This window comes from Sciurus vulgaris (assembly GCF_902686455.1).
Source record: "Sciurus vulgaris genome assembly, chromosome: 4".
Lineage (NCBI taxonomy): Eukaryota > Metazoa > Chordata > Mammalia > Rodentia > Sciuridae > Sciurus > Sciurus vulgaris.
The window spans coordinates 21,903,624-21,927,920 of record NC_136464.1 but is presented as its reverse complement, the minus strand read 5'-3'; the positions used below and the strand labels follow the sequence as shown (position 1 = coordinate 21,927,920).

Here is a 24,297-nt window from a genome sequence, read left to right as displayed (position 1 = left end):
TCTTTGTTATATTGAGATAGTTTCTTTATATTCCTGGTTTACTCAGTGTTTTTTACTATGAAAGGGGAATTGAATTTTGTCAAGATTTTTTCTTTCTTTTCATTAATTGAGATCATCATGTGGCTTTTATCTTTCATTCTGTTATTGTTGTGCATTAGATTGATTGATTTTCCTTTTTTGAACTGTCCTTGCATTCCAGGAATAAATCCCACTGGGTCATGGCATATAATGTACTGTTGAATCAGCTTAACATTGTTTTGTCTGTTCATGCTGCTGTAAGAAAATATCCATAAGTAGGTAATTTATAAAGAACAGAAATTTACTGACTCACAGATATATTGAGGATGAGAAATTCACACCAACAAGCATCTTGTGAGGGTCTCTTGCTGTGTCATTAGATGATTGATTGAAAGGCAAAGTTTTGCCTGACTGAATTAGTACTGATTGAAGATAAATCCAAGGTTAGTCAAAATAGGTTTAAAGCAAAGTCAAAAACTGTCAGTATTTTTGACAAGAATGAATAAATGGCATTTTAAAATTATTCAAATGACAAAAAAAGAATGATAATAGAAACAATCCTTACTAATAGTCACAGAATATAAAATCAAGTATTTTTGGTATTGAAGAAGTTTGAAATGTGAATAAGTGTATATATACATTTGATAATAGTTATTTTCATCCACTGAGAAGAGGAATAAGCAATCATCAATGTTTCAAGAGTAAACATTGCTGATATTTTTAATCTAACAATTACACATATAAAAATATATCTCACATATGTAATTACAAGTAAACAAAAGAATTTATAATTATGAATTATGAAAATCAAGAATACACCCCAAATTCCAACAAAAGGGCATTTGGTAACTATATAAGAATGTTGAAAGATGATATTCAACTACTAAAACTCAAGTTTAAGAATAATAATTAATTACAAGGGGATTAATCAGAAACCACTGAGCAACAAACCAGGGTAAATAGCTGTTGCATAATCCATTTTTTCACCTACGCTAATTTTAACTTTATTATTTAGTAATTTTATCTTCCAAAGCCCATTGAAAGACAAGGGGAGTAGAGGGTGGAGATAAGAATTCTTACCACCACCTGTCCTGCACCAACTTTTAACACCTGTTTCTTGGATATCTCTCTATGGAGTTCAGATGGAACTGAACTACTGAAGGAATGGAGCAATAAGATCACATGAGGAAAAGTGTATGCACAAACCATTTAGTGTACCATCTTCCTATGACATAGTCATTTGGAAATACAGCAAGTGTATCAATTGCAAGAGACTTTCTAGAACTCAAGTTTACTACAACTCTTTTAGTCCTTTGTGATTTTTGTGATAGCCTTCTTTGCTATGGGAAATTTTCTTCCCTAGTTTCTTTTAGATTAAGCAAGCTAAATTTCAGATTGTATCATTGCTAATTACTTATATGTAATTTTCACTTACAAATGGATTTTTCTATTTTAAAACCAAAATGGTTTCAAAACCACTTTCAAAGTTAGCGCTTTTCTGCTTTGTTATAAATCTCTAAATCTTCACCCAAGTGGTCACAGTAACCAGTTATAATTACACTGCATCCAGAACTTGCTTAAAGAACTGTGGATTGTTGTTTTGGGTCAATATTAAATCATGTAATACATATGCAAGTGTAACACAGAGGAAGAAGAGAGAAAAACGAAACAGAAGAAATACCTATAGAATTAATGAAAGAGATAGATTGCAGATTAAGAGTTCTTTAGACCCCCAAGGAGTAAAACAAGTAAAATTTTACCTTGATATATAACAATAAAGTGATTAAAAATGTGCAAAACATGTAACAAACAGAAAATATGATGCATAGAGAAAGAGAAAAATTATGGTAAAATATCTGAAAAATTTTAATATTCAAAGTGTAACCTAGTTGAGATGATACATCAACAGGGCCATTTCAGATAAAAACTAAACTTCTCACGTTATAAAAAATTCACTCAAAATGATTACAGCCTCAAAAAGCAAACAAACAGAAATTGAGCTTTTAAATTTACAAGCAAAAATTACAATCCTGGATGGTCACAGCTAAACTAATCCCAAATTGGTCACTTGGCTGGTATCAAAAGAACTGAAATTATTTGGTATCTTTGTGTGCGTGTGTGTGTGTGTGTGTGTGTGTGTGTGTGTGTGCATGCACATGCGCGTATTTGTCCTTGAATTTTCTCAAGCAAGGGACTTTTAGGAGAGTTAGACCTCTCACATATTAATTAGCTTCCATAATGACATGTTCCAATACCAATAGCTCAATAGCTCTAGAGTGTACCCCATAAAAAGCCTCTACCTATCCAACTTCTTAAGGTCCCTTAGCCAAAGCAAAACATGAGGTCTATGAAGGACATAAATGCCAAAAGACCACTGTTTTTCTGTGTCATTAATGGAAGAGGATACCACATCACACATTCACTCAGCTATTAATTAGAAATGTTAAGGCTATTCTAGGAAATATGTCAATACTGAATGCGAGGACACGTAACCCTGTGTTAGTCCATTTTGTGTTGCTATAAAAAAGTTCTGATGCTAATAATTGAATAAAGAAAAGAGTTTTATTTAGCTCACAGTTGTGGAGGTTCAAGAGCACTGTGCCAGCATCTGCTCGGCTCTAGTGAGGGCTTCGGAATGGTGGCATCATGACGGTGACAGAGCCTGGGAGAGTTCACAGAATGAGATAGGAAGCAAAAGGGACAGTTGGGACAGCTGAACTGACTCTAATACAACCCATTTTCAAGAGAACCAATTCACCTGTTGAGACCAGCAATGATCCCTTCTGAGGGCAGAGTCCCCACAACCTCACCACCTTCCAGTCACTTAAAGGTTCCACCTCAGCAATGGGAACCAGGCCTCCAGCACAGGAAGCTTTGGAGGACAAACTCAGACGGCATTCAAAACACTGAAAACTCTGCAACCCAGCCCTAATGACAGATTTGGTCATATTATGTCTCTACCTTCTTTCCTGAGAAGTGATGTTGGTTTACGTGAAAAAGTAATCTTCAAAAAGTAAACCATCTGCTTTCCTGTTAAGTCTTATTTTGGAAAGGGCCCTGTGTGGTAAAGGATATCTATTTTCTGTGCATGAACCAGGGGCTCTACATTCAGCATATAGAATATGATATATAATGAAAGAGTACTAGATTTAGGGCCATTAGATCTGGTTTCTTCCTTCAAAGAAGAGCTCTATGATCTTAAGTTGTCACATGACCTCTCAAAGTCTCACTTTACTATTTACAAATGGCAGGACAAGATTACCTTTCCTTATTTATTTATTTATTTATTTTTGGTCAAGAATGTCAACAAAACACTTATAAAAGAGGAAATGGTATTAAACATATACAAGGGATTATAATTACTCAAACATTTTCTGAAGAAGCTGAAAAGAAGCTCAGACTAGTATGTTCATTATTTACAAGTCCTAGTCTTCTAGGAAATAACAGTACAGCTTACTCTCCTAGTCATCAGCTTATTCTTAAAAGGCCAGATACTCTGTCCTTGAAATCCATCCCACCTGCAGTTGACATATGTAGCATACTTGCTTTCTCATAGTAAATAATGCAAGAGCTTCCTTTCATATTCTGTGATGATCCATTATTGGCTTATACCCTAAAATTTTCCTAAAACATCTGCAAAGGTAATAAACCAATTATGGAAACCATCTGGAACTAGAAGAGAGATGGAACACACAAAAAACAACAAAACCCCTTGATCCTGAATAACTGAATAATGTAACACAGAACAATCATGTTACCAATCCCGTTATCATTAAAGGAGAGAGCAGAATTTTATATGAAGGGAATACTGGTCATTTACTATCAGTTTTGGTGGAGTTTCATGGAGATTCACTTCTGAAGCAGGCTGAGCATCCAGCTGTTTACCCGAGACACAGCCTTGGAGCCCTGAGCTCATTAATCATAGGAATCACTAGCACTCAAATATTTGCATGGTTGGGGACACATTAAATGATCTTGGAGGCAAGTTGTCATGCCCTGAGGACACTACACTGACTCACTGATAAAAATGGGAAATTTTGCTATTAATCCTTTTCCCTCAAGTACTTCAGTTAGATTGCTGGAGGAACATGATATTTGTTCTAATGCTGAGCTCCATTATTTTTGTATAGTTTACAAAACAAAGAAAAACTAAACCCTCAATGCAAAAATGTGTTCCTAATAATTCTGGAACATTCCTAACCTCTCCATACTGTTTTATGGTGGAAGAGAGATCTTAAATATGTGGTTAAGTTATATATTCTAGTGTTTCTACTATACTATTTAAGATCATAATTCTGCAACTTATTAACTATATGATATTGGGAAATTATGCCACTTCTTCAAGTCTCTTCTCAAATCTGGTAGTGAAAACATTATATGATTTTAGATAGAATTCAATGATATATTTCATGAAAGTACTTAATACACTGAAACTGAGTAGTCAATAAAATTGAAGTTTCATTATTATTATTAAAATTCAATGAGGTATTTAAGCCAGTGAATACATTTTTTCTCCTTCCTCTCTTGACAAATTCCCAAGTCTTTTAATTAACCACAAAAACACTACAAAAATTGGATTGCAATTAATAACAAATTTAAAACAAAGGGAAAAGACAATTTTCCCTTTTGTATTCTAATTTATATAATAGTCCTGAAACCAGAAAATTTTTGCTCTAGATTTCCCCCGATACCTATTATTAGGCCTCCAGCAAATGAACTATTATCCCTTAGGAGATTCAGTTTCCAACAACCATGTGTGATATGCTCAGTTCAGTGGCACTAGTATGAAATAAAAACTAATATTTATGGGCAAAATTCTGTCATCTTAAAGTCTTATTTAGTGTTTAGATCATTGTTTAGATTTTTGATCTCGTAATCACGTTCTTTTGAATTTATTCCTCAAAGATAATTCTAAAAAGGAAAGAAAAAGTGTATTTCAAATGCTTATAGTGACCTTTTCTCAACAACTGATTATGAAAATTCTTAAGCTACAGAAAATCAGAAAGCATTGTATGGTGAATAGCCATGGAACAGCTACATGAATTCCACCTTTTAATTATTTTACAACTTGAGCTTTATCACCTTTATCTCCATCAACTGTCTTCTTTATTCAACCACAGATTCATCTTACTTTTTAAAAATTTTAAAAAAAATTTTTTACAGACTGCATTTTGATTCATAGTACACAAATGGAGTACATCATTTGATTTCTATAGTTGTGCACAATGTAGATTCATACCATACATGTACATAGGGTAATGGTGTCTGTCTCATTCCACCATTTTTCATACATACCTCCCTCTCATTTCGCTCTAGGTAATCTAAAGTTCCTCCATTCTTCTCTCACCGCCCCCATCCCCCTTTATACATCATCATCCACTTATCAGGGAAAACATTCAGCCTTTGGTTTTTTGGGATTGGCTTATTTCACATAGCATGATATTCTCCAATTCGATCCATTTCTTGGCAAATGCCATATTATTCTTCTTTATGGCTGAATAATATTCCATTGTGTACATATACCACAGTTTCTTTATCCATTCATCTGTTGAAGGGCATCTAGGTTGGTTCCACAATCTAGCTATTGTGAATTGAGCTGCTATAAACATTCATGTGGCTACTTTACTGTAGTATGCTAATTTTAAGTCCTTTGTATAAACCGAGGAGTGGGATAACTGGGTCTCAAAAGGTAGGTCCATTCCAAGTTTTCTGAGGATTTGCCACACTGCTTTTCAGAGTGACTGCACCAATTTGCAACTCCACCAGCAATGTAAAAGTGTGCCTTTTCTCCACATCCATGCCAACATCTATTATTGTTTGTGTTCTTGATAATAGCCATTCTAATTGGACCATATGCAGTAAAATGAAACTAACCCTCTGTCTCTCACCCTGCACAAAACTCAACTCAAAATGGATCAAGGACTTAGGAATTAGACCAGAGACCCTGCACCAAATAGAAGACAAAGTATGCATCATGTTGGCTTAGGATCAGACTTCCTTAACAAGACTCCCAAAGCACAAAAAATCAAAGCAAGAATCAATACATGGGATGGACTTAAATTAAAAAGCTTTTTCTCAGCAAAGGATACAATCGATAATGTGAAAAGAGAGCCTACAAAGTGGGAGAAAATCTTTTCCACATGCACTTCAGATACAGCAATTATCTCCAAAATTTATAAAGAACTTACAACACTTTACACCAAAAAGACAAAGAACCCAATCAATAAATGGGCAAAGGAACTGAACAGACACTTAACAGAAGAAGATATACAGAATAAATATATGAAAAAGTGTTGAACATCTCTAGTAATTAGAGAAATGCAAATTAAAACATCTCTAAGATTTCATCTTACTTTTTGATACATGATTGAAAGAGTTTTTATTCTTTGATTCTGTTAATACAATGAATTGCCTAAATTTTTGTATTCTTGTGCTCAAAGCATTACTTCGTTGTATTATATTTTTCATATGTTGTTAGACTTATTTTGCAAATATTCTGTCACAGATTTCTTTACCTATGGTCTTGAAGGCCATCTATGTGTGATTTTCTTTACTAAAACCACTTTTGTCAAGATTTGATGATGGAGTATTCTGGCCTTGTAAAGTATGTTGGGAGGTGTTTCTGCCTTTAATTTTGGGAAACATCTTAGTAAAATAGGTATTATTTCTTTTTTTAACATTTGATCAAACATTTATCTAATTTTCCTGGTGAGAAGTCCATTATTATATTGTTCTATTTACTTTGTATTTTGTCTATTTTCTGTCACTATCTTTTACATTTTCTCCTTAATCTAAATTTCCATTAGTTAGCCTATAAGATGTCTACATACAATTTTCCTTGTATTTATTATTTTTGGTCTTTCGGACAAGAAGTCAGATATTTAGTTTGGACATGGAGTTTGATGATCTACACAGAATCTGAGGCTTTGTTTTTTCTTTTTTATTCATTTTTTCTGATCTGTTCTTTCTGTCCACCTTCCTTGGACCCCAATTTTCTTTATGTTAGATTGCTCAATTTTGCAGCACAATTTACTAAATCTGTTTATTTTCCTTTAAAATCATCCTTTTCTCTTGTCTGTAAATTGGATAATTTCTACTTCTCTATATTCATACTAATTGACCTTTCTGTTGCAAAGTCACATCTATTGTTAGTAATCGCATTTTTTTCCTTTGAGAAACTGTGCTTTTTATTTTAGAATGGGGTTAAGAGCTCTGTTTTTTGCTGAGATTCCCTATCAGTCCACATATTATTATGACGTTTTCTTCAAGTCTTTGAAATTCACTAACTGCTTTAAAGTTCTTGCCTTCTGGTTATAATGAGGTTTATGCTTGGGTATTTTTCTAACCAACTGCTATTTTTTAAGTAAGGATCTTGCTTCTTTTCATGCTTACTAATGTTCAATGCATATGATGTAATATAGAGAATGTAAAATATATTTTCTGCTACAGGATTTTACATTTTATTTTGCAAGATAATTTAATAGCAGATACTGTCATTAATAGATTTTGTTTCTTTGTAACTGTGGCTTTACTTTGATTCTTAATCTCCACCCTTCTCCCTTTTTTCTGGGTAAAGATTTTAGTTCTGATTTGGGCTTTCTGAAGTCTCAACTAAATGCTTCAAGTGCTTAATGAGGTCCCTTCACTTTGGTTTGGCCACAATTCCACTATCTTGCAACACTTCCCAACCTCTGGTGGGTTCCTGAATCTCAGAATCACACAGTAGCAGCTCTGTGCTGGACCTCATGGTGTCTCATCTTGCTCATTTGCAGCCCAGTCCTGAGTCAGGATAGTCTGTGGAGTATGATGCTCTCTTCTGTCCCTGACTCTGCATAGCTTTCTCTTCCACAATACTTTGCTGGTCATGCCTCAGCTGTCTCAGCAGTCTGAACACTGTGTTTGTCTCTTCTGTTCAATGAAACATCAATCTATTCCAATCAGGCTCATCGCCCATCTTAGACTACATACCCACTCGGATGAAATGGTATGCTCAATCAAGCAACGTCTCTCCCCACCTTGCCTCCCTGGACGTTGCCCTCTCCAATTCATAAAAATAAGGCCCTCTCATCTCCACATCTGAAGTTTAGCCCTGTCTGGGTTTTTATGTCATAATAGAATTGGGAAATACCTAGGTTTTCCCCATCACCCTTCATGCTAAAACACTAGAAAAAAAATAGGGATAGGAGGAACATACCTCAACATTGTAAAGGCTATCTGTGCTAAGCCCACAGACAACATCATTTTAAATGGAGAAAAACTGAAAGCATTCCCTCTAAAAACTGGAGCAAGGCAGGGATGCCCTCTGTCACCAATTCTATTCAACATTGTCCTTGAAACTCTAGCCAGAGCAATTAGACAGACCAAATAAATTAAAGGGATACAAATAGGAAAAGAACTCAAGCTATGACTATTTGCTGATGACATGATTCTATATTTAGAGGACCTGAAAAATTCCACCAGAAAACTTCTAGAACTCATAAATGAATTCAGCAAAGTAGCAGGATAGGAAATCAACACTCATAAATCTAATGTATTTTTATTCATAAGTGATGAGTCCTCTGAAAGAGAAATTAGGAAAACTACCCCATTCACAATAGTCTCAAAAAAAAAAAAAAAAAACTTGGGAATCAATCTAATAAAAGAGGTGAAAGACCTCTACAATGAAAACTATAGAATGCTAAAGAAAGAAGTTAAAGAAAACTTTAGAAGCTGGAAATATCTCCCATGTTCTTGTATAGGCAGAATTAATATTGTCAAAATGGTCATACTACCAAAAACGCTATACAGGTTCAATGCAGTTCCAATTAAAATCCCAAAAATGTACCTCATAGAAATGGAGAAAACAGTCATGAAATTCATTTGGAAGAATAAGAGGACCAGAACAGCTGAAACAATCCTAATTCATTGCATTTTAATTGCAGTTAGATTATTTCCCTTGAAGCTGATCATGGATTTGAGTTCTAGTGGTGAACTTTGAAATTCCCTTCTCCTCACTCATTACTCAATTATTACTGCTCTAACTTTGAGATAATGATCTCTGAGTTCCCACATCTGGCAGTGTTCTAGATCATTCCTGGTATTTTTCCATTCTTGTCATAGGCTTCATGGAGTCAAAGCCCCTTGCTATGTACCACATCCCCACATTCCAATGAAACATCATTATCTGAACCTGAGCTGCCCATTGCTCCTTTCACTGGCAGGTGACTGACACTCTCAGATTCCTAGGCACAACTGTATTCACAGAACTTTGAATCAAATGGAATGCTTCAGTTTATGCATGTTCACGCTTAGAGATATCCACATTGTTTGGCTTCATGAATTCATTATTTTTAAAAAGGCATGTGGTTTAGAAATAAATGACCTAGGTTCTTAGTCTCTCATATCAACCTGATATGAAACTTTGATAACAGTTTTGAAAAATACTTAATGAAACTTGAAGACTGTAAGCTAATCAAAATATGTGTTGTGCCCCCATTTAAAAGATTCTATTTCTTTGCTTGTGATGTAGAAGGTAAACACACCAGTTCCTGTTCTTGAGCTGACCAACCAGTGGTGGACTCAGGATTAACACTCCTGAAATAATGGTGCTCTTTCTGTGAAATATTATGAACATTTATGTGATCCCAATTACAAATAGTTTGGTGTTTTTGAAGTTGTAGTGCTCTTAACATGACAATTTACAGATTTTAGGCTGGAATGGGGCAATTTGTTCATAAAACAGGTTTCCCTGCTACAAATATGTAATTGATATTCCCAAGTTCACAAGAGAAGCCCCACTCAATTTCATCAAATTCTCATTAAAACAAAAGGTACACAGTGAGTAATATCAAATATACATATTAAATATACTGTTCATCATTTTCATTTTTGTTATCTCATTTAAGTATCATAATGACCTAGAGGCAGAATGGATCAGGATTTTTATTTATTAATAAAAAAATGAGGCTCAATGTAGTCAAATGACTTACTGAAGGTCATGCAGCTAGTTAATTATCCTATCCAGTGCTATTTTGATTATACTACTCTAATTTAGCTCCTTTAATACCATTGAGACATCAAGTCACTTCAGTGAGTTTAAGTGTTTGATCAATAATTCAAGGAAGCACTAATTGAATGGGGCAGCATTTATGGATGTATTAAAAAGAATCTCTTCTCTAAGAAACATTATCAAAGGTCATGTGACAGCTGAAAACTCACCCTACCAGTCTAATCATTCCTCTAAATAAATTATTCAGATTAGGAATTAGATGCCCATTTAAGTAAAATACTGATAAGCACCTTTATTCTTAAGCTACTCACTAAGCACATTAATATGTATTTTCTCAAATACAATGAACAAATATACTGTCCTCAGACAGGTAAAGGCACCAGGAGAGTCTATTAAAGAACAGGGAAAGGGAAAATTAGTTTGCATCTTCAGCAAACCTACACTGTGACTCTATACTTCAAGCATGTCGTTTCAGAGTAAAGATCTGACAGGCAGTTGCACAGCTGCTTTTTCAGTAGAGCAAGGAGCTGAAATGAGCGCCTGATGGTGCTATCAATGAACAGCAGAAGTTTGCCAGGGAGCTAGGATCAGTGACTTTAATCCCAGGCATAAAACAATCTTTGAAAAGAAAATAAGGCCAGAGTTATCACTCACTTTGGTGGAATCTTTGTACACTGTGTAACTAATCGGGTGTGAGAGCCAACTCCACTCCCAGGGAGGTGGCAGGGAAGAACCATGACATTAGCCTCCAAGTGCTGTTTGGATAACTTTACCTTTGCTGTACAACCTCAGGTTAAGGGAAATCCTGGAGGAGTCTTCAAACTCGCCAGATAATCTTTTATGGTTATTGGTAACAAGATGATGCAGAAAGTGAGAATAAAATGTTCCTGAGTGTTCGGTGTCTTTTCTTCACAGTTAAGAAAGTAAAATACAAAATTAATTGTGTATACCGATTTAAACCAGGCAAGAATGAATAAGAAAACATTATTTACAAAGCCAATATCGTTCATCAAACCTAGCATCTACAGAGTGTTATTCTTAATTGAGGAATTATTATCATTAATACTCTTTGACGTGAGAAGAAATGGTTCCTCATCTTGGAGTAGGACAAATCTGGATTCAAATCCCCAGCAGCCACTCAAAAGATGTGTAGAGTTTGTAATCTTCATTAATTTACTTTGGTTCCCAAACAAAGAAAGAAACAAAAAATTCACCTTAAACAAATAGGGAAGTGTATTGTGATTTCTTACCAAATTTGAAAACCTATTAAATAATCCATTCTTAGGAATTACCAGAATATGGGCATTTCCAAAGACCTCAGCAACTGAATCTAGTGGGTAACTTCCCTCTGGAGCTCTGCAATTAAATATTATGATTTCTGTTGAGGGTCACAAGAATGTTCATTTGGAAGAGAGGTTGACACTGTGAACATCTTGTTAAACTGCTTATGTTGAAGTGAAACTTGTCTTATTGATTCATATAACCTTGGGTCACCCATCCAACAGTAGGAAAAGGTCTACTTCAGGTGGAGAAATATACCATATGCAGAGCTTATAAATATAAGCATTTTCTTCTACAGCTGATCAGTTTTCCATCCATCATAGCAGTCCTTCAGGTGTGCACTTTAAATTCCTTTTAAAAACCACTGTCAATCATCTCATCTTACTCTCTTTACTGATTTTGAACAAAATACCAGGTCATCCCAAATTATTTAACTTCTCCCACCCATATTTCTCTAAGGATCTTGAGCTAAAATGATAATGCCTATACTTGAGGTATAGGAGGCCAGAGTTTGGTTTGGAAAAGATTGGGATAGAAGCCACAGTATGCATATATTTTAAAAAAGGAAACAACAAAAAAACAAGCCCTCCCTGCCCCCAACAATTAGCTCTCCACACTGACCTGTGATCAGAGAACTTCCCACTATTTTGCCATTTTCCAAAGGGACCTGGGGAATAACTTGAGGCTCTAGGGTTAATCTGTTTTTAAGGCTGTATTGTTTCTGATTGCTATTGTGTCTAGTTGTCGCTGACCCAAAGCACATTTTCTTTTTTTCTGTAAAGTATGAAGAAATGTATAATAGTCAGTTCCTTCTTCCCCACAAGGTAGAGACAGAAGACAGTAGTTGAGATAAAAATGCTAACAGCATGTTGATACTCTCCTCTCGATCATAAAACAGCATTATTTATCTCAAGAGAGAGGGGAAAAGGCACAAAATGTACCTTTCCACACTTGCCATGCATTTTTTCAAAGTGGCAAGCTCAAGTTTCAGGTGAGAACCTAATGTTAATTTCCATTGCTGCCATCATAAGCCTTTGAAGAATTCTTTCATTCTTTCACTCCATGAACATTTCTATCAATAGCAGACCCCAGGGGAAATGCAAGATTAAGCAAACAAGAAAGCCAAAGATAAATCCGGGAAGAAGGAATCCTTTTCATAATATATTTAAGCAAGATTTTTATCCTTCTTCTCTATTGCAATTTCTTTTAACTGATGCCGAAAATCTATTATTTCCACACATTGGTGAAGTGCAAGAAATCTAGGCATTTTAAAGGCAAATGACTTCTAAAGCCGTGGCTTTGATCTGATAGATGTACAAGTTGACTGGGACTCCTGTCAATTCTTTTCCTCTAGTTAGTACTACCTTTATGAAGTCATCTGAACCAACAGTGTAAGACAAAGTGTTGTGTTATCAAGTGCCTGCAGTTAACAAGAAAGAGCAAGGCAGCTTGAGCATAAAGCAGGGAGCCTATGAGAAGCTGGAGAGTTCAAGACCATTCACAGAAATCCAAGCCCAAAGATGCCAGGACTTCCCATTTTTAAAGGAAGGTAGATTTTTAATTAGTAATAAAATGACTTAAATGTTAATTACGGAAAACGTACTTAAGAAGCTTTAAATATTTTGCTGATCAAACAAAATGCATCTTTGATTTTAGTTAAATTCAAGAGCTGACATGCTATATTCTCTATGACTAGGAACGTCTTGAGAGCAGATAAGTGTTTCCTGTTTCCTTTTCCTTTCCTTACAGCCCCCAGGAGGATGTGCATTCACAGACACACTTCAGGAGAAATGGATGGGTCAACAGGTAGATTGCTTCTGTCTAGGAACAGATCAAAACAAGTAGAAAATGAACCATCATATAATGTGCTTTGGTGGACTTCATGATTGGGGTAGAATTAGCATTTGCCCTTCTCTCCCTCAGGTGGTGTAAGTCCTGAGAAAGGTAGCTCTTTTCATCTCCGTCTTCTACTCATCTTGTTAAGTAGCTAGTCAGCCATGAACCGGTGGGCAGGGCAAGGACAATGATACTGGACTGAGAAGCACAGGGCAAGGACAATGATACTGGACTGAGAAGCACAGGGGGCCCCATCTGAAAGACCAGCACCTGGAAGATGGGGAGCTGGAAGGAACCTCTCACCGTCATTGTAATATACCCTTAAAAAAGCTATTGTTAAAGATCATGCCACATTCTACCAGGTGACCCAGACCCTCCCTTATCACCACTGTTACAAACCATTATCACCCTGGCAATCAAACATGAAGACCCTGACAAAGAAAGTTTGTGGAAGAGGAGACAAAAACAGGGAACTCAATTTCTAAAGGTCAGTTCTGTGAGTACCACGCCCTGCTCTCTGGATGTAGTCTAGGTCCTGTGCTATCAGTCAAAAGTCACAAAGGTGACCCGCGCCGGACTCTTCAGAAACTTCCCTGAGACTCCCAATAAAACTGGAGGGCTGTGCTGTACCCCTCCTCTCTGAGAGGACCCACTGTTTCCCTTGAGAGTGTCCCCTTTTCCCTTTTCCTATCCCTTCTAATAAACTCATGTCTGTTCCTCCAAGCAACATGTCTGAAATCTTGCTGGTGTGATGGTCTGATCAGAGTTTGAAGAGGAGCATCTGCAGCTATCTCAGCTTCAGAGCAGTGCTTTGCCCTTCAACAGCCCACCATGCTGAGTGGTTCCTCTGTTGGACCAGACACAAATCTCTGTGTGTCTGGGTTCAGGAACCCTTAAAGGGTTTTCAGGCATTTATTGGCAAAAAGTACAGAGCCTGGTAGGTCCAGCTCTTGGCACGAATGAGTAGAAACAGATGGAACTATACCAGCTCCAGGGACATAGCTTGACCATAGAGGGAGGAGTCCAACAGGGCTAATTTAGATTTTAAACACATTTACTGTATAATTCGGCAATTCTCCTTCTTGGCAGGTACCCGAGAGAAAATGTTAGCCACTTCCTAAGGAAGTGTGTACATGGATGATGACTGCAGCTCATAAAAAACAAAACATTTGCTGGTGACCTTCCTCTGTCCTCACCTTTCACAGAACTCAGATCTTCTCACATGGTGCACAGGTTTGTTGAATTAGCTGGTCGGGAAGCTCAGTCCTCTGGGGGAAGCTGATTTGGTTCCTCTTAGCCTCAGTAAAATTGGATTTCCCTACATCCATCTTTTCACTACACGCGTTTGGCCAAGTTCAGAGACTTAATCTTGACTGGGGAAAGAGTGACTGCTCTGGCAGGGCTTTGATCCCTTAGTGGCATAAAAAACAGGCAAAGGGGGAACAAAAAGGTTTAAGTTAACTTCATTCATTAGAAGTGATATTATTGAGTAGTTCCTCCTCTTTTCATTTCTAGCCTATTTTCTAAATAACTAAACTTACCCTAGATTTTTAAGCGCCCCATGAGCCTTCTGGTTACATGCTTTTAAAGTTTTTGATCTAATATGATTTCAGTTTCTTGCATTGAAGGCCCAGGCTCAGGCACCACATAACCCATTTTTTTTTTAAAGGGAGCTTTAGTTTAATTCCTTGCTGTAAATCAGCAGGCCACTTTCCCCCTAATCCCTCACATTATACAGAGTCCTCTGCAAGTTGTCTAGATAATGGTCCATCCCCTGGTCACCCTTGGATAATCACTGACAACAGTCTTTAACCTGAACTCCAGATCTCTTGGATTAGCCTCTTACCCAGATAGACCTAGAGTCTCTTTCTGTCAAGGTGGACCAAGTTTGGAGGCCCAGGTCATCCAGGTCCATTACCTGGGAATGAAAAACTATTATGACCCCACCTGAGAGTGAAATCTACAACAAAGAACATCTGTATATGGCAGCCGCAGATTCTCATTAGCAGGCATCACATCAAGGAACTTAGATATGTTTTGAGTTACTTTTCTATTCATGTTTAGAAGATAACATAAATTCCAAAGATGATCATCTTTATAGCATTTTAAATTTAATTAAACCCCCACTCCCAGATAAATATTTTGTAGAACTTTTCAAACTGTTGCCGTACATAGGTCAGCTATAAATTTGGCTTCAAAAATATAAAATTAAGTAATAAAGACTTAACTTTTTACCTGAAGGGAAAAGAAACCCCAAGGAAGTTAACTGCAGGTTTCTATGGCAACTCACCTTCGCCCCCAACAGCGAACACTTCCCATGTTCTTACTCAGCCATTTTTAGTGGGTGTCTGTCACGCTCACAGTCCCATAGGGAGGCTGACCTTCCTGCCAAATCTAGAAGACAGTCCCAGTTTATTTCCTTTACCTTAAAACTTACACTTCTTTGGAAGTACTGCCTAAAGCCTTCCACTCAAAGCACTTGGGCCAAAAATTAGTCATCCAGGTACTGCTAACTGTGAGGAAGTCTTAGAAGTTTAGTATTTTCATACTCTATGTTCGAGTAGAATAAGGAAGAAGCAACTATGGTGAAGGTCTTTTATGTCTTCATTAGTCAGGTTTCTTCAGGGAAACAGAACCAATAGAGCCAGTCACATATGAAACACTTGGGTCACATGGTTATGGAATCTGACAAGACTCAAATTCTGCAATTGGCTATGACCCACCAGTCATGTGGGAGAAGTTCCATTTTACCCACAGGAGGGTCAAACTTTGGTTCTATTTAGGCTCTCAACTGATTAGATGAGAACCACCCATATTAGGGAGGGCATTCCTCCTTACTCATCCACAGATTATCTTCCAAATGTCACAAACAGCCGTTTTTCTTTAAGGTTCTTCCTAAAATGGGGTCAGGACCCCCTTACCTGTTCCAGTTAGGTGACATAGAGCTCCTTTTCCTTCTCACCAGCTTGGTAGCATTTACTTTTTGCCTTAAGAAAAACCTTGGTCAGCTTCCTCCTGTTCACTTCCTCTCTGTCCACAGTTTCTCTCTCACTTGATGGTCAACATCCAGCATCCTGCTTTCCACCCTCCCACAGGCCCTCTGGAGGGGAGCTGGGATAGAAGCTGCTACCTACTCTAAAGAGGGAAATAAAAGGGCACAAACCACAAAGACTATTAGCATCCAAAAGCTATAGGCAGCAGTGGCTGTAGGGCCATGCGTGCATTTCCTTATGGAGATGTACACACTCTGCTCCCCTTCAGCTAGTCTGAATCATTCGGTCCACTTCCTTGTGGTACTTCAGATCCTGCTTCTGAACCTCAATGCACATTCTCCAGATTAATAATGACTTTTGGACTAGTCCGTGTTTACTGTAAATATTCTAGAGAGTTAATTCCTTTTCAACTTCTTTGAGGTTCTTTACTGTTGACTAGGTAGAGGTTCCCCAGTTACTTGTCTTTATAGCATTGCATATTACCATTAGCAACTTTATTTCAGCAATGGGGAAGATTAGATATTCAGAAAAGGCAAGTGATTTCCCTAATGTCACACAGTAATATGTCTATGGAATTAAAGAAACATTTACACAGCTCCTAGAGCATCTGTTCAGAACACACATGTGCACACTTATAAACACATCCATTAACCTTTGCATCTTGTACTTAGTAATCTTAGGTTAAAGGACAGCATATAAAGGACTGTGAAACATCTATGTACATAATTTGTTTCAACTGTGCTGAAACATCTATGTATATAATTTTTGCTGGACTCCCATGGAAACTTCTTTGATATTTTGATACTTGAATGCCTTTAATAGAAAAACAGCATGTCCATCCCATTATAAGAGACAAATGCTTAGATACAGTACAAATACACCAGAAAATTTTGTTTCTGTATATTAACCAAAGGGCTTTTTATTTGAAGAGAGAAAATTTTAAGCTTGTTGAAGGGAAAAAAAATTGATCCTATTACCAAAATATGTTCATATATTACACACACACACACACACACACACACAGGAAACAATTGGATATAAGGTTTCAAGTTACATTTTTAACAAATACAAAAACACAGCACATTATCCCCACGGGCCACCAACTTTCCTCTGGATACCTTAATTCAGGGGCAGATGCCCTCCTGTCAGGAAGAAGCAAGCCTTACAGGTTCATGATTACTTACAGCTCATGATCTCAGGACAGAGGTCCTGCCTCTCGTGGCATCTAAACGGATCACTTCAAAGAAGCCCGTGATCAACCTGATCGCGGCAGGGCCCTTAGACTGACCCCTTCTTTATCACATTCTATTTGGGAGACTGGTTCCCAAAATGAAGGCATGAAGGAAAGGCAAAACGAACAACTTGTCTTTGACATTGATTGACACTCAGAGTAGAGTTTGAGTGACATTTTCATTCCTTCCTGGGAAGAGCGTCTGGATGAAAAACAAACCACACACACAGGCACAGACAAACACACACACATACATGCAGGCACAGGCACACACAGAGACTGCAGCAACAGGGAGTTAGATGTTAATAATGAAACAAAAGCAAGAGTAAAGCAGCAACCTAGGAAAGGTGGGCATCCAGAGAAGCTAAGGAGACCAGTGAGCCTGCCCTGCGTTCCCTGCGCTCTGTACTTTGCCCTCAAGACGGCACTGTGCCTTTCACTTCACATCCAAGAAAACAGCCACAGCAAATAGGTACACGGTTTGCATTTCTCACTTGTTTACTTGCTTGTTTTTTGCCTTGACCCGAATATGTCTACAGTGTGGAAAGCATACTGTCATTTAATAGGTAGCAATAAACAATGCCACTTGTATGCCCGCACTTGTGGTGTGTGTGTGTGTGTGTGTGTATGAGTTTGGGGAGAAGCATACATTTAGCTTTTGTTGTGTGACTAATAATCCCAAAAGTCAATGGCTCAATGATAATGATCAGCTCTTTATTTTTAAACTGTTAAAAAATTATATCTTAATTTTTAGAAAAGGCAAAATAATTCTTTCTTAGGTACCTAGAGTATATAAAGTACTCTACTGAACACCGAAGATACGGGAACATTTAAAATATTTATGAATTTGATGCGATTTTAGTAAGCAATTACTATGTGTCACGTGCAATACAGGGAAGCTTGGAGCGTCGTCTTAAGGCTGAAGGAGTCACAGAGGACCATCTGCAGGAGGTGGTCCCACAGAGCTTTGGAGGGAAGGAGGTGATATGGAGGGTGCTCTAGACAGAACGGGAACTGCAGGCAGATCTGGAGTAGAGGTGAAGAGTAGGCTGGGGTTGGGTTCCATGGACAGTGGAACACAACACAAAGAAAAATCCGGGGGAGACGGAAGGGCCCAAAACTCAGTGAAAGCTGCATGTGCCCTGTGAGGTGTTGAAATTTAGTCTCATGCAGATGATACTGAGTCACTTAAGAGAAGGGCATTATAAAAATTAGATTAAAAATGTATATATAACATATTTATTTGGATAGAATATTTATGCCATATAATATAGTAATTAGATTACAGGACTTAACATAGATTGCTTTGGCTGCAAATTAGCAAAGTGAATTAAACAACTGGGGGATCACTTTGGACAGCACAGTCCTGTTCATGTGTCCCAGCTACATTCATTCCCTTGATAACCTAAATCTGCCCTGCACATGATAACCATCAGTTCTCAGTCACGACCCTCTGGGTGGATGATCGTGTGATTCTTGCACAAGCTTTCCTTGGTCTCACTCATCTGGCTGCATTAGCAGGGCAGGGGTGTTGGGCCATCTCACAGTGGCTGTGAATTGTCTCAGCTGCCATGTGGCCTCTCATTCTCGGAAAGGCCAGCCTGGCTTGTGCCCTGGTCATAAGACAAGAGTGTGAAGGTGGAAGTCAAAGCCAACTAAGACTCAGCTTTGGAAGTCTCTTAATACCACTCTGGCCAAAGTCTGCTGGTCAGTACAAGTCATAAGCCCACATAGTTTCAAAGTGGAGTAAACAGACTCTCTTAATGAAGGAACTGGGGAACTCTCATTGAAGGCTGGTGTGCATGCTGGTATAGAAAACTAGGAGGCCACACTGATCTATCAGCCCTCCCAAGGTGATCCCATCAGAATTTGAATTTCAGGCAAAATGTATCTTTGTAAAGCTTCCCTGATTGATGCTCATTATATCTTAGACCTCATCCTTGATCATTAAACCTATTGTTTTTAAGATAAGTACCTAGATTTTTCTATTTATCTGACATTGATGTCCAGTAACCATCAATGCACCTTCCAGTGGTCAGCAATTTAGTAAAGTACATTTGTGAGAATCTCTGCTTTTAATTAAAAAATGAATCTATTTATCCATCTTAGTTTTTATCTTTGGCACATCAATTATCCTTGGGGTTCAAAGAGTAAATGCCAACATGATTTATCACTTTGTTAAGTTCTAACAAATACCATACTTTTGTGCTCAGAACCTCTAATGTGGACTCGGGAATTTGCATATCTGACAATTATTGATTATATCTATTTATTAGCCATACCAGATGCGTTTTTGCTGGAGATCTGAAGATAAAGAAAACAAGGTTCTTCTTGTTCTTTTCGAATTCAAAGTCTCATTCTGAGGTGAAATAATGGTGATTCAATAAAGTACTATGGGAAAAAGAAGTTAACTGTGACAGAGAGTATCCAGAGGGTTAGGTACAGACAATATTTCTTGAGACCTCACTGTGTGAATTAGCTCACTTAAAGTTTATAACCATCCTGTGAGTTTAGTACTAAGGCTTTGTGCATTTTTTTGTTTATTATTTGTTTGCTGTTTACTTTTTACAACTTTGGAAGCCTAAACTAAACTTACACATTAAATAAATTTTCAAGAAACATACATAGCTGGTAAAGGCTGCAGTCAATATTGCAAACCAGAAAGATCTGACTGCAAACTCCTTTTTATACTAATTATGGAGAATGAAACAATCCATTCATAATTTGATGTCTGTTGCTGCATAAAGACTGCAAATTTAGTGGCTTAAAACAACACACGTTTATTTTATCACAGATTCTGTGGGTAAAGGGTTCAGATGCTGTTGAACTAGGTTCTCTGGTTCAGTATCTCACCAGACTGCAACCAAGGAGCTGGCTAGGCTGTGTTCTCATGCAGTGGCTTGGCTGGAAAAGAACTTGTCTGCACAGTGTCTCAGGATGTTGGCAGGTGTCGTTTCCCTGTGACTGTAAAACTGTAGAACTGAGAGCTTTGGTTTCTTGCTGTCAACTGGAGACTGTCCTCAATTCTCAGAGACAGCCCAAAGTCCCCTCCCATGTGGTACTCTGGAAAATCACAACATGGTAGCTTGCTTCCTCTAGGGCTCAGGAGAACAAGAGCAAGTCAGCCAGCAAGAGGACTCTGATACAGGTGACATCACCTTTGCTACCTTCTGTTCTAGAAGCCAGAAGTCCTGCCCTCAGTCAAGGAAAGGGGATTATATAAAGGGTGAGGCCCAGGATACAGGGTTCATGAAGCCACTGTAAACCCTATTCAACACACTACACAGACATGAGCATCAAGTGGGAATTCACTCATGGACTTAGAAGCCTGTGTATTAAGTGCTGTTGTGCATGCATGTACACACACACACACACTCACACACACACACAGTGCAACACTCCTTGTGTTCACACACAGGCACACTCCTCCTACCCTTCAGAGTCTTTTGCACATGTTTCACTCTTGGTACCAAAATGTGACTTTCAGTTCAGAAGGAAACATACTATATCCCCACTCCTTTTTTTTTTTTTTTTTTTTTTTCAACAGAAAGTTGACCGAGGTAGATGGGGAGGTTTGGGGAAAAAGGAAGACGGTCAAGGATAAAAAATAAAAATCAATGTTTCTTTCTGGATTGAAATGCAGAAGGGTGCCTCTTTCATCAAGGACTTTTGCAGGTCATGGAACTGTCCCAAACATATATGCAGTAAACTGTCCATGGTAGAGCTCTCTTAGAAAGGCAGCCCTGAGCCAAGTAAGCAGCTGCTTGGCTGGGCTGGCCGTGTGCATTGAAAAGTTCTGGTGTGAGAGGAGCCCTTTGCTGGAACATGGTGAGGGACTCAAGGGCTTGAGATTCCGGCATGTTCTACATGATGAAGAACCAAGGTGAAGACCCCTCGATGGAAACCTCCAGAGTTTCACCTACTCACTGGACTTAGCTGGTTTTTTTTTTTTTTTTTTTTTCCCCTCAACTAAGAAAAGAAGGCTACTCTTTGGAGATCAGAACATCCATTTCTCTCCAGCAAGGCCATACCAGCCCTATGCTTCCTAAGAACAGTCAAGAAATATGACAAGATAATGGGGAAAGAAACAAGGACACCCAGCTATATGCCACACAATATGCTTCTAAATGACACAAAAATAAATGTAACAGCTTCTCACAGGGTCTCAAACACAGACCTTGGAGTCAAGCAGATCTGAGTTTAAAACTCGGTTTGTTGTATTTTAGCTATTTGGTCTTGGGCACATTACTTAAGTTCTCTGAGCCTCAGTAAAATAATATTGGAAGTAAAAGTGAAATGAGTGCTTCATTTGAGTGGTATTTTGTGCTAAATGACTTCCATTTATTACCTGAATATCTACTCTGACCCTAAGGAGTAATCTTTAATTGGAACTCTTAAAATAAAAACATAGACTAACAACTCAAATTACCTAAAGCAAAAAAAAAAATAAAAAATAAAAAAACCAAAATACTAATCTTAAAATGATTCATTCAAGTAATAATCACAAGAGTTGAATATTCAAATATTAACATTAAAGTCATCAATAGTGATTGAAGGTGTTTACTAGGAAAACATTCTGGAGAAATTATCGATTAGCCATTATGAGATCCCCCTCCCACTAACTCTTTGTGCCTTGGTCTCCTTTGCCCTGTTCCATAGAAGTGTTTTTCCTCTGAGTGACAAGATGGCGGGCAAACAGTGGCAAGAGGCAGGTGCCTATGCTTGCTCCCATAGGCAAGGCCCACCAAGAGCACTGGTGGAGGTTCCTTGGTCACATATCTGTCCATGTACCAATAACTGCAACCAGAGGTTTAGAGTTCTCTGGTTGACTTATCCTGGGTCACTTACCCAACCCTACGGCTCAGGAGGTGGGGTTCCATCATTGCTTAGCTTACCATATTAGAACTGATAGATGAAGGTGACAGAAGGAAAAAAAAAATGTCTTACCTGGTAACTTACAGAAAGAAAACTAAAGTTCAGAGCAATTTGTTAACTTATGGAAGGTCATCTATGTATAAGATAGCAGGATTTATTTTGAGGCCTGATTACATTTATGACCTATTGGAAGGACTAATATGCCTATCAATTTCTATTTTATTCTTACATATTATTTATTCTGATGAAGGAAAGTTTTGTAACGAATCATATGGAACCAATAACTCTTATAAATGCTTCACCCAACGAAAGGCTTTGCTTTAATCAAAATTAAATGTATTTAAAAAAAATATTTGTTGCTCTTCAGCAAACAGGAATAGCCTTTTAGCTGTCTACGTACAGGTTCTTAATTTATATTCCTTACACAATTTCTCCTGAATGTTTTCAAGTACACGCTAAGCCGTCCTTTTTACTTTTCCTTGTAAGAAATCTCTCCTTCTTCCAAACCTCTCCAAGCATCTTCAGAGCTCTCTGCCTAGGTAATTCTAGATAAAGAATAGGGCATTGATTTATAGTGAGCCTTCATCCTCAACCACAGAGAAACAAAACAAAGTGCCACATCCTGTGAATAATTAGTTCAGAAAACAAGCGGGAGATGCAGCAGAACAAAGCAATGGAATTCATGCTTCATTTCATTCATTTTGACAGTCTCAGGAATCCGAGTCCAATTGTGCTGCTACGAAAACTGAAGGCAGAGACTGGGGAAAAAAAAGGGAAAGCCCTGTTACTGTCAAAGCAACTCCCATTGTGGCGGAAAGACGATTAAATTCAGAAGGACGCCAAACTATCTTCCTTGATCTTGGCCAATTATTGATCAGGAAGGGGATTCTGGGTAGATGTTCTGTTGCCACAGAATAAATCAGTAAACCTCTAAACGGTGGTCATACAGGTAGCCAGTGTTTCTACGGATGTCCCCCTCCAGGATTGTGCTGGGTGACCTTGGCGCTCAGGTCAGAGCTCCTCTGGGCAGGGATGACCATCCAGCAGAGTTCGCAGTGTAGGAGGAGAAGGGAGAAAGGTTCTTCTTTTACTTTTCTTTGTTTTCTCTTTGGGGAGAAGTTTGGTATTAATAAATAGTTGAGACTCTTCTGAGACAGTAAAATGGAGAAATAGAGAAAATAAAGACAAATATGTCTTAGTAATAACAGAAGATGGGAAAAATTAAGAATGTTGCCTAAGATGTATAAAATAAAAACTAAAACGCTTGAAAACAAATTAGTAGGAACAAAATCCATTAATTATTAAAATAATAGTTTTCAGGGAATAGATAACTGATAAGCAGCAATGGGGGACAGATCCTTGCTTTTCATTTTAATGTCGCTGATTTTTTCTGCCAGGCCAAGTGTTATGTGGATACATGCATTTCATAAAGATTCTATGAATATGGCTAGAATTTTTTTTCAAGAAAACAATTTTGGATAGAATTTGAACTACGAGTATTAACTAATATCAGTTTCCAGTCTTTGTCTTCTAACTAGAAACAACAGCAAAAACATGGGGAAGTCAGTATATATTGCTTTATTTCATCAAATGACAAAAAAATAGATTCAAAGGAAGTTTGGGTACTCCTTCAATATTACTCAGAGGTTGGGAGGCTGGATAATTAGCAGAGGACCAAGGTGCTTGGCTCTGAGTTGAAATTTCTCTTCATTGCCCCCTCATTGGATAAGGCGTTTAGAACCAAAGGACTAAATAATTCTAAGGCAAGTGGCAAGAAAAGAAAGGCATCTTAGCCACAGGGACACGGATGTAAGATATGAAGCAGGTTGAAAATACAAACTGATTGAAGATGGATTTAAGTCATGCATAAGTGAACTCTGCAACCGTGAAGGTTGAGAGACATCAGACAAGACTGGGACAGAGTCCTAGCATTGGAAGAGTGACAAAGCTGTCATTCCATTTATCATCTCTGACAGAGAGAGAATGCTGGTGTTAGTGGACTGTAAGTTGGGTATAATGTAGTGATGCTGAGATTTGGGAAATAGCAGGGCAAGAAAAAAAATGTATTTTGTTTT

General features: G+C 37.7%; 1 long non-coding RNA gene across 1 annotated transcript; it reads right to left on the bottom strand.

Annotated features, from left to right (window-relative positions):
- Positions 1 to 2,404: 2,404 nt before the first annotated feature.
- On the bottom strand, positions 2,405 to 16,389 carry LOC306659410. Its single transcript, XR_013763289.1, has 3 exons — positions 16,037 to 16,389; positions 14,320 to 14,525; positions 2,405 to 2,680 (listed from the first exon to the last, which is right to left on the bottom strand). It is a non-coding gene; the product is annotated as an uncharacterized lncRNA (long non-coding RNA).
- Between the last annotated feature and the right edge of the window lie 7,908 nt (positions 16,390 to 24,297).